General features: G+C 42.4%; 2 pseudogenes; one reads left to right on the plus strand and one right to left on the minus strand.

The window, feature by feature from the left end:
• Window positions 1-1,658: 1,658 nt before the first annotated feature.
• On the minus strand, window positions 1,659-3,554 carry LOC148034745 (protein translation factor SUI1 homolog pseudogene; annotated as a pseudogene).
• On the plus strand, window positions 3,376-4,055 carry LOC148034746 (putative indole-3-pyruvate monooxygenase YUCCA8 pseudogene; annotated as a pseudogene).
• Window positions 4,056-11,340: the final 7,285 nt, after the last annotated feature.

Consider the following 11,340-nt stretch of genomic DNA (forward strand, 5'->3'; position numbering starts at 1 on the left):
TGCAAGCTGAAAAAAGCTCTATATGGTTTGAAACAAGCTCCACGAGCTTGGTACGCAAAGATAGATGCTTTCTTGCTTAGTCAGGGGTTTGTAAACAGCCCATCTGAGTCTACCCTTTATGTACATAAAGAGGGGGGATCCATGCTGATTTTGTGTCTATATGTAGACGACCTTTTGCTCACTGGAACACGTGCTGATCAGATTTCAGCATTCAAAAATAATTTACAGCAAACTTTTGACATGTCTGACTTGGGTATTTTGCACTATTACTTGGGCATCCAGTTTGTACATGATGCTAGAGGCATTGGATTATGTCAGTCAAGGTACATTGGGCAACTTCTTGAGAAGTTTGGCTTACAGGATTGCAAGCCAGTTTGTACACCCATGGAACCTGGGCTCAAACTGTCATTACATGATGACAGTGATTTGTTTGATATCCATACTTATGCTCCAGCAGTGGGATGTCTCATCTATCTATGCCACACTCGGCCAGACATACAGTTTGCCGTTTCAGTTTTGAGCAGGTATATGCATCAGCCTCGTATGTCGCATTGGCAAGCTGTGAAGCGTGTGTTTCGTTACTTGCAGGGTACTAGAGCTCTTGGATTGCTTTATGCCAAGGGGGGACCACTGCAGTTACATGCTTACAGTGACTCTGATTGGGCTGGTGATTTTGATACTCGTCACTCCACTAGTGGCAATTGTTTCTTTCTTGGCTCGTCATGCATTTCTTGGCTTAGCAAGAAACAATCCACTGTTGCCACGTCGTCATGTGAAGCTGAGTACAAGGCAGCCTTCACTACTGCAGTTGAGTGCATATGGCTTAGACGCTTACTTGCTGATTTGGATGTATCTGTTACGGAGCCTACTCCTTTATATACTGACAGTCAGAGTGCCATTGCAGTGGCACGGAACCCTGTGTTTCATGCTCGCACGAAACACATAGAGATTCACTACCACTTTGTCAGAGAGAGGCTACATGCAGGTGATATCAGCCTTGTCTACTGTCCTACCACCAGCAATGTGGCAGACATCTTCACCAAAGCTCTTCCACGAGACAAATTTGAAGCATTTCGCGATGCTTTGAATTTGACGCCCTTTGGTGGCGGATGATCCTTGTACACTTGATCACTCTTCACTCTAGGGGGGTTTGTTGGGTATCTCACACGCCTTACTTACGCCTACGCTCATATGGGAGTGTGCGGGTGATCACTAGGACACTGGGGCACTTTTTACTCTCGGTAGGAGAGGTTTTTTCCCCCAGATTATGTGTACTATTTTGTATGTGCTTGTGGTGCACACTTACGGGCACTTACTGTGTTCGGGTGTGAACAGCCCCTTATAACTCTAAGGTATAAGGGTTATCATTTGTACTTTCAGCTTACACTCTATTCAGTACTATTGCATTGGGTATCGTGCTCAACTCTGTCTCTCACTCTCACACTATCTACTGCACTTCAGCTGCACCTCGATCCTCTCCCATCTGACAAAATCTGCAGCATTGGTGGCAGCAAACAAGCTCCCCAAGCTAAGTTGTAATTGAGCCCCTGAAAACTGTTGCATCTATAGACAGCGAGCTATAGTATATGCATCATCAAGTAGAGTGTATGGCCTGAATTTGAAGGTGCCATTTTCTAAAGATGATAGGACTGATCACCCTGCAAGCCTTTATGTAGCCACCAAGAAAGCTGATGAAGTGCTTGCACACACTTATAACCACATATATGGACTCTCCTCTTCACAAATGCCTTGCTGATGGTGGGACAGAAGTACCCATCTTTCACATAAAACTGCACTCCCTCCTCAGGGGTAGTGAAGACAATGGTCCCATTTCTAGTTTGGCAACGAATTTGACAATGACCTCATTTGCATCTTTGGGGTTTTGCCACTTCTAAGCGCAAAAGAAATGTAACTAATGGATTGAACACCAACCAGCCTGCAAAGGAAAACAAGGAGATGTTGGTCTCCTGAAGGCCTTGTCAATCTGTCCACTTGCAAGCTTCTCCCTGAAATGAGATGGATGGTGGGCAGCAACAAAGGCTTTCTCAAGCTGACATTTTGAACACAGTTGAATTTCCAGACTTGTAAATTTCCTCTCAGAATCAGCAGCTAATTTCTATGTATCTTGACATGGCAGCTACACATTCAAATGTGGCCATAAATGCATGTTTCAAAATGACAGAGCATTGAAGTATCTCTGCCTTGTAGCCAGAACATTGTAGCTCACTTCTAGATCTCCTCCCTTAGGTTTGGATGTAAGCAGTTTCTTGTACTAAGACAAAATGCAATTGTGAACATGTGCAAAAGTCTCCAAGCTGGTCCGGGTAAATAGTACCCCTTTCAGTCTGACAAAGTGAATTTGAAATTTTTTAACAATCTCTTATGCATTTGAAGCAATAGCAATCAATTCTGAAGAATGTTGGTCACTTTGTCTCTGTTTGGTATCACCTCACTTTCAAAGCACTGTGACAACTTGAAGGGCCTCACCCACTATTGATTGTAGCCCCTTTGAGGCCCTGGCTCTGTCCTTCTTGGAAAGCACTCTAATGCATTTCAAGTCCTCATTCACCCTGGAATTCCTGAAATGCTCAGAAAGAAGTGATCAATCTCCTCAAGGCATTGCTCAGGTGTCGCAGTGTATATTACTTTTGACATCACATCAGCCAGAAAGCTATGTGGCTGGGCCTCCTCCTTGAATAGAACAGGCTCATAGTGCTTGCAGAGATTCTCGAAATTCAGGATGGAGAAGTTCTCGGGCCACTCGCCTAACAGGATCTCGCCCTCGAATGCCGGTTGTTAAGGTTGGATGCATGGTTGGGAAATTTGCCAAGCCTAGACCCGATAACAAATCTGAGGATGCCAACAGTCTCTAAAACCCATGGATCTTAATGTGGTCTTTTTTCACAATTCCTACCTGCACCGGAAACTGGGAAACATTCTTCCATTGATCCCCCTGAAGGTGAATCACCTGACCCAGCTCTGGATCCTGAACTACAGTACCATTGTAGTAGAACTCTTTCTTGAAATCCTTCAGAATCTTATTGTAGTTGTACTCTTTCTTCAGTCCTTGAACTGTTGTCAAGCCTTTCCTACCATTCCACTGCTGAACGCGTACATGCACATAATCCTTAGATCCAGCACCAGAATCATCAGCATTCGCCTTTGTGAAGGGATCAAAAGCACTAGGGTCTGGAAATCTAGATCTGACATGAACCTTGACTGATCAAAGGTCGTCAACACTTCCACAAGCCAAGATCGATCAACCTCAAGAGAAGGTAGGCAGGTAGGCAAGAAGGTCTCTAAGTCGTCCTCGCTCGAGCATCTCAAACGGCACGCCCCGTTTCTTCAAGCAAGCGGCTATGGCCATGCCTGAGAATGCACATAGCAAAAGAGTACTACGAGCTTCCTTTAAAGCTGTTTGATAAGTCTTGCCCCACCTTCATAACAAGAAAGCAGTTCATCGACTACCTCGAGGAGTATGCTAAGGAATTTGAACTGCAGCCGAGGTTCAACCAGTGAGTCGAGTGGGCGGGCTTCGATGAGGCTTCCCGGACATGGCGCGTTAAGACGAAGGTCTCAAGTCCGCATGTCGAAACCTACAAGATGGAGTATGAAGGCAGATGGCTGGTCATTGCAACAGGCGAGAACGCTGAGATGAACGTCCCTGATCTTCCCGGTCTTAAGGACTTCAAGGGAAGTGTTATCCACTCCAGCCCCAGTACCGAAATGGAGAAGATTATTCAGGCAAGAAGGTGCTTGTCATTGGCTCTGGCAACTCTAGTATGGAGATTGCACTTGAAATGGCCAATTGTGAAGTGAAGACATCAATCGTTATTCGAAGCCCTTTACATGTGCTTCCACGTGAAGTGTTGGGAAAGTCTACTTTCTCAGTGGCGATGAAGATGATGAAATCGCTTCCCATGTGGATGGTAGACAATCTTCTGGTGTTCCACAGCCGACTGGTTCTAGGCGATACCGCAGTGTATGGCATCAGAGGCCATGGCCATATGCCACAGAGCTCCAGAGAAGCTTTTCAAGATACTGCACATGTATGAGGCCGTAGGGACATGATTCCAGCCATAGATGCGATCTTCAAAGGGGAAGGATGCGTGAATTTGAGGTCAGAAACTATGGGCATTTTGAGCAGGCTTGGTGATGCTGCCCGTGGTGCGAGACTGAGATCTAGGAGGGGAGGAGAGATCTACACTGGCACTCCATGGGAGCTCTCATGAAGGTCTGAAAATGAGAAGAATTCTCTCAATGTTGAAAAACGAGCTGCCATTTTTTGTCTTTTGGCCTCCAAATTCGGTCAAGCTTCCTACCATATTTGTGTCAACTCCCAAGAAAGCTGTCATCTCTATAGTACTTCTTGGCTATTGGGGTTCTTCAATGCTGTACCTATGCACAGTAGGGTTTCCTAAGACTGAAAAGGAACTAAATCTAAAGGAAGGAAAGAGAAAGGAAGGATCTAAAAACTAAGCTCTGATACCAACTGTAATGAAGGAAACAGGAGAGAGAGAAGGAGAGGAGAGAGAGAGTGCAGAAGAGAGATAAATACTGCAAGAAGAGAGAGAAGAAATGTAGAGAGAAGAGAAAGAGGGTTACAAGGAGAGAGAAATACTAGGAATAGAGAGAGAAAGACAATAAGAGGAGAGAGAAATGGCTGGCAGCCATGGAAGGACAGGGAAGAAGGTGAAGAAGGTGAAAGGGTAGATGTATATTTATCAAATGGTACCCTAACCAGGTCGTTGTACACCTTAAATACCCCATCCGTGTAATCGGGTATTCGCATATGCTATCCTCATGTTAACCCCGTCTAAGACCCTCTAATCCCATTCTTTACACAATGACACGTACAAAATACCAGCTCCATACAGATTGAGCCACTCCAAAGAATTCCATCTTCTGAGCATAGGTATGTACATATGCAGATACATTCCTGCCATTGAATAACTTCACCTCACGCTCAACCGCTTGCAAAGCATTCATCACAACACTTTCTGTTTGAGCTGAAGCTTGCATCACCTGTTGTTGTTGTTGTACCTGCATAAGCATATTCATATTTTGCACTAACTGTTGCAAAACATCATTGGAGATTGTATTCGAAGATTCTCCTATCTTGTATTTCCTTCTTCTGTGACGACCTTTCACATCGGGTTCACCAATGTCGGAGGGGTTTTTGTCTCGAAAGGTTGAATCCACCAGGCATCAGAAGCAGAAGGAAGTAGAGATAGGAGATGGAAGAGAAGATAGAGAATACCCAAGTGGTAAACACGACAAAAACAAATCACAATGAATTGATTTAATATGTATTGAAAGAACCTAGAATCTTTGCACTACTCAGAAGCAATCTCCAGGCATTAGTTCTCCTGGAGCTTCTTCGTAGACCAAAAACGTGGATCAGAAAAATTAGCTCTTTCTTTGCTGTCCGAAACCCAAATTTGATGGCTTCGTTGGCTCCGAAAGGGAGGTAAAACCCATGGACACCTGGTCACGGATCTTCCAGATCACTCCTTCTTCTTCTTTCAGTTCAATTTGCAGTTTTCAGCCTGTTCACAGCGATGGCGACGCACGCGATTTCGTCAATCTGTCTTTTTTATGAAAAATCTCCTAATTGGCTGAAAAAGCAACTAGCTTTTTGTATGCCATCCTAATCTAGAAGCTTTTTCTACATTTTCAGATTTTTACAATAAATAATATCAAAAATAGACTAAAATTATCCAAAAATCTAGTATTTTCGAATAATCCATGCAACTCACACTAGTACTAATGGCTCAAATCACATTGACTCTCTAGATCAATAGAGAAGTCGGATGATTATGCATTCCATACTTTTTCACACTGTGTCCTCTTAACATCACGACACCAGGAGATTTCCGCCGCCGCCGATGAGGAAAGTTGGTAGGGAGGGTCAACAAGGGCCAGTGCGGGAAAGAGCAAGGTGAAGTGTTGTCCACATATCACCTTGATGGTTTTGATGGTTGAATGCCTATGGGATATGCATTTCACCCCAACAAGGAGGTGGTCGAGAAGTACATGGACCCAAGTGATAGGGGTGTCAAAAGGAGAGAAGAAAAGAGAGGCTACCTTTTTGCAGACGTTGAATGCCTTGGCCTATAGATAGAGGGTCTAGAGAAAGACCTTGAGGACATTGGGTCTACATTTATGGTCACTGACAAGTTGCTCAACCGATAATCATTATTGACAATGGGGCTAAAGATTTATTCCTTGGTGGTACTGGGGAGGGATGGTATGTCCTCCAACATGGGTGGGCAAGTAGAGCATCTTCTACACTCTCTTTGCATAGAGCTTATATGTGTGGCCCTGGATTTGAATAGTGGAGCTATTGAGAACTCTAGGATAGTTTGGGTGTTGGGTTGGACTTGGGTAGCACTCCATGGGAGGTTGAAAAAGTTGAGCTATAGGCAATCGATCCAGACTTGGGCATCTAGAAGAGCCATAGGGCTGATGGGTGTAACCTCATCGAGCTGGTGAGTTGGAAGGATGCTATGGCAAGGAGAGGGGAGGAGGGCAAGAGACAGAGAATGCTAGAAGAGGGAAAGGAGATTTGTGCACAAGTGTTAGACAAAAAATAAGAGTGTTGAGGAATAGATTCTTTCTTAAGTGATGGTGTGATTAATGCGAAGGGACAATGGCCAATGCATGTGTGCCACGTCAGCAAAATAGGCCATGAATAAACATGATTAGAATGAGTTTTTAAAGATGCCATGGCATCATCGATGTATGAGCTAATGAGTGGGTTTCATAAATGAGTGTCACATCCGCAAGGGTGGTGGCTTTTGATAGCCATTCAATCTAGAGGTGAGTAACCAATGGAGAAGGAATGCTAAAATCTGATGGTGAATGAGGAGTATGGGAATCTAGTTTTATGGGGAATGAGCATTGGAGGCCTTCAGTATGATAGTGATGCAGCTGGAATCCATTAATATGCTTCAACAGCAACTTACCTTGTAAATTGGCCAAGTAGAACGAGTTAGTGCCGAAATCATGAAAACCCAAAAAGGACTGCTCCATCCGAACTAGAGCTTACCTGAAAGTTTCCCCATCTGAGTCTTAAAGATCAGGATGAGTTGGCCCTTTTAGAATAGTGGTTTCTTGGATAGTTGATTGACTTGGTGTTTTTGTCAAGCTTGGACTTCAGATAGAATGTAGGTGATGTGGATCTGGTTTTCTTCTAGTTGGCGATGGCTTTCATCCCAAATGGAAGTGATTCTTCCAAAATGAGTAAATCGTGTATTGCAAGTTAGAAACTCAGGACTACAAATTTCAGGGTGTAATGGCTTTTGGACTGAACGCATGTTTCCACGGAGTCATGCCAGTGGCAACTTTGAAGGAAGTTTGGAAAGCTCATAGTGTTGTGGGAAGCTTAGTATCCCAATATTTTTTGTTCTAATCTACTAACTAGGTTAAAATTTTACACAAGACCTTATTGCTGGACTCAAGCCATTAGCTTGCGGATAATAAGGAGAAGACTTTTTATGTACAATCAGAAAGAATGAGGTCATCTCTTTATTTACAAAGTGTTGCTGGACTCAAGCCATTAGCTTGCGGATAATAAGGAGAAGACTTTTTATGTACAATCAGAAAGAATGAGGTCATCTCTTTATTTACAAAGTGTGTACCTATGTCTCTGACCAATTGGATCGGAGTGCCAAACCTAGTGAAGATATCCCTAAATAAACATTTGGCAATTGACTTGGTAGTGTTGTCTGATAGGACCCATGATTCTATCCATTTGGTGCAATAATCTATTGCCATGAGGATATTTTTTTTTCTAGTGTATGCAATAGCCAAAGAGATGGGATTGCTGAAGATTAATCCCCACTTCTAGAAAGGTTCCAAAGGTAGGATTGGCCAAAGTGGTAAGCGGTCTCTATTGACCTAGCCTTTGGCAAGAATCATAATGTTAGACCCACTTACAAACATCACCATGCATGGTTGGCCACCCCAAACTAGCTTTCTAGATTTGATAGATTATAATGTCAGTAGCAAAGTGACCATTGGCAACTCCTTGATGGGCTTCCTCTAGGACAACAGGCTACTCCATTGAGAGGATCACTCTTTATAGCACTCTAAAGAGAGTGTGGTAATACAAGTGGCTTGTGTCAATCTCAAAATGTTGGCTTGGAAGAGCTAGTTGTTTTTCTTGGTCCTTCTAGAGATGGAGTGGAGGTATGCCAGTTTTCAAGAAAGTCATCATTTCTTCATAACATGACTATGAAGGATATGGTGGCTCCGCGTCTGGTGCATCCACTTCTGTGGAAAACAGTTGGGCATTCGCGAAGTGATCTTCAACACCAGTTGGTGGTTCTCTAGAGTCAAGGGAGGATATAAAATCTACAATGACATGTTGGGTTCCAGGGCGATGTATTACCGTGTATTCAAATTCTTGTAGCATTAGAATTCATTTGGCAAGTCGCCCAATGACATTTTGCTAGTTGATGGAGTAGACTAATGTTGAATTGCCATCAACTTGCCATCCTCCCACTAGTAGAAGACCTTCTCTTACTCATCCCACAAAGTTCCTGTGGGTTGCAACGTAGCATCCTTGTAGGTTTTGCATGACCAGGTAATCACATGCACCTCCAATTTTGGCAATTCCTTGATCTCCATTGTGTTAGCACTAGGCAAATATGTTGGGCTTGGTACTTGTCTTCTTTGAGCATCATAGGCTTGGTGTGAGGTGTTTGCCACACTCATTCCAAGGTGCATCTTTTTGTAGTCCATCAGTAGGTTTTCCAAATGATGCCACTCGGTGCTCCCTTGAAACATCATGGGGTTTGTCACTTAGACCCCACTGAGTCTACATTTGCAACGGAAGTGTTCCAGCAGAACCCACTAGGATCAACCTAAATTTTTGGGTCCCTAAAATAAGACGGGTCTCCTAATAGCCAACTAGCATCAGTAATTTTGAGTTCCCACTTCTAGGGGATTACTCAATCTCAAGTGAACTTGCCATTGAACTTGGTTCAAAGAGAATGGGAGAGAGAGGGGAGTGTAGTACGTCAACCCTCCTGTCCATAAGGCAAAATCCCATTCCATCCCCCTAAAACAATATGTAAGTTAGTTCTAGCTAATGACTAGTTGGTCAATTTATCATCTTCCTATTTCTATTGTTGATTTAAAAAAGCTCCTAACTAACCGGGACCACTGACCCATCAGGGGTTACGCCCACCCACTTTCCTTTAATGACAGAATCATCTTTAGATTTTTAATTACCTACATCACATTTATTGGAACATATACAATCAGCTTCCTTAATTAGTCAGTTAAATCACATGTTCCTTCATGTAATTTATCTCACGGGCACACATACAATTCAAACAATCCTTGAATAAAACAAACTTCTTTATTCTATTGGAAGCTTATTACAATTTCCATCTTTTCGACATTGTGGAAGATACATAGAATTCCACAAGGGTATTGTGCCCACCAAGATTCCACCCTTGTAACTAGTATTTAGGTTCCAAGATCCCATCCTGGATCACGAAAGGGCTCGTCAGATTCTAGAAACTATGCAGGATTTATAGCTAGAACCCCCTTGGCACCCACATTTCCTACTACCCGAGACTATACCTATGAACAGACCTTTTTCTACAAAGCCCGGTCTAAGCCTCTCGAAGCAATAACCATGCCCCCCTTCGAGTAGGGTCTCATCTCACAGCTAGCTTGGGGATAGCCTAGCGCTATCCTTCCTTTTATTCTGTTTTTCAATATTTTCAATCAGAGATCTAGATTCTAGCAAACACAAACAATCCTTTCAAAATTATATGAAATGATGCAATGACAATCACACCATCGTGCAGCTCACAGCTTCCATAGCCAAGGTAGACCTTACATTCTAATGAGGATTCTCCTCCCCATAAAGAAGTGTTGGGTACATCTCTTACAACATGTTAAGCAAGGCATGAATTTCCCATTTGAGCTATCTTACCCAACATAAGCGAAATTCCTTAAAGAAATATATTGTGCCAATAACTTAACGAGATGACTTACAAATCCTTTAAATAGAGTTTCACTTTTCATAACAAGCGTTAGTCAACACTTAACCTCATCATGTTTGACCATAACTATATCGATTGTGCATAAAGACATATGTGCAATAACCTTTGGCAACTATTTCCAACATGATTTTACGATTTAGAATCTCAATAAATCTAGCTGCAATTCATAGTGATTAATCCTTTATGCTTGTACTAGTGTACTTTCTAGATGAAGTTGTTAATTCGTGTAAGTATAGAAGATAATATTTTATGTACTTATTTTACGTGGCGAAATAATAACCTAGTAATGAATAACCTGGTTTGGCACGATGATATTGGGAATTTTGTCTTTTCCCGTGCTCGCATTAGCCACACCCGATGTTCCATTGGTAGTGGTAACTCCGATAACCTCAGGCACTCCCGTATCTCTGGCAATACCCGTTCCTTGATCAATTGAGGTGGTTCTCGTAGTCTTTCCACTTCGTCGCTTTGGAGTCATCATCTGCGAGTGGTTCGAGAGATAGGGAAAACTGTATATATTCAAGATGGGAGACAGTAAGAGAAGATGGCTTAGTTGAAGACCGAGACAGGGGGAATTGAGCTAACTCTCTCCCTTGCAGCCTCTTAGGGCAACTCCTCTCTCTCTCTCTCTCTCTCAAGCTCCTTCTCACAGCCTCTTGGAGGGGTATCCTTCTACCTCCCTCTCTCCTAGTCTCTCAAGGTCTTCTTGTGCTTCTCTAAAGTGCTCCCCATGCCTCATATTTATAGATGAATTAGAGAAGAAGGATTGTGGCTTAGAGGAAGAGCTCTTTGTGGAGGGGATCTTGGAAAAATCAGCGATTTGATGCTCAAATCACAAATTTGATGGTTCTGTTGGCTCCAAAAGGGGGGTAATATATCAAGACAATTGGTTAGAAATCTTCCAGATCACTCCTTCTTCTCCCTATTTGAAATGTTATTTGCTATGCCTGTGAACTATGATCACAACGTGCACAATTTTGCCAATCATATTTTTGCATTAAATCTCTAAAACTAGCTAAAAAAACCCTTTGCTTTTTTTACATGATATCCTGTTCTATGAATTTCCATACATTTTTAGGATATTTACAATAATATCTAAAATATGCTAGATTTATCCAAAAAATCTAATATTTTTGGACCATCCATACTATACACAATGAGATTAATGACTAATATGTCTAATAACTCTCGTTCACATGATAACTTCCGTAATGGGTGGCTATAATCCTTGTTAATCCGAAAAAAATATTGGGTTATCTCAGTTTTTTTACTTTTTAATCATTTTAATTAAATAAAAATCGTTAGTTAGTTTTTT

The sequence above is a fragment of the Lygodium microphyllum genome, chromosome 6 (genome assembly GCF_053477565.2).
Source record: "Lygodium microphyllum isolate KBCC chromosome 6, Lygodium_microphyllum_v1.1.10, whole genome shotgun sequence".
Lineage (NCBI taxonomy): Eukaryota > Viridiplantae > Streptophyta > Polypodiopsida > Schizaeales > Lygodiaceae > Lygodium > Lygodium microphyllum.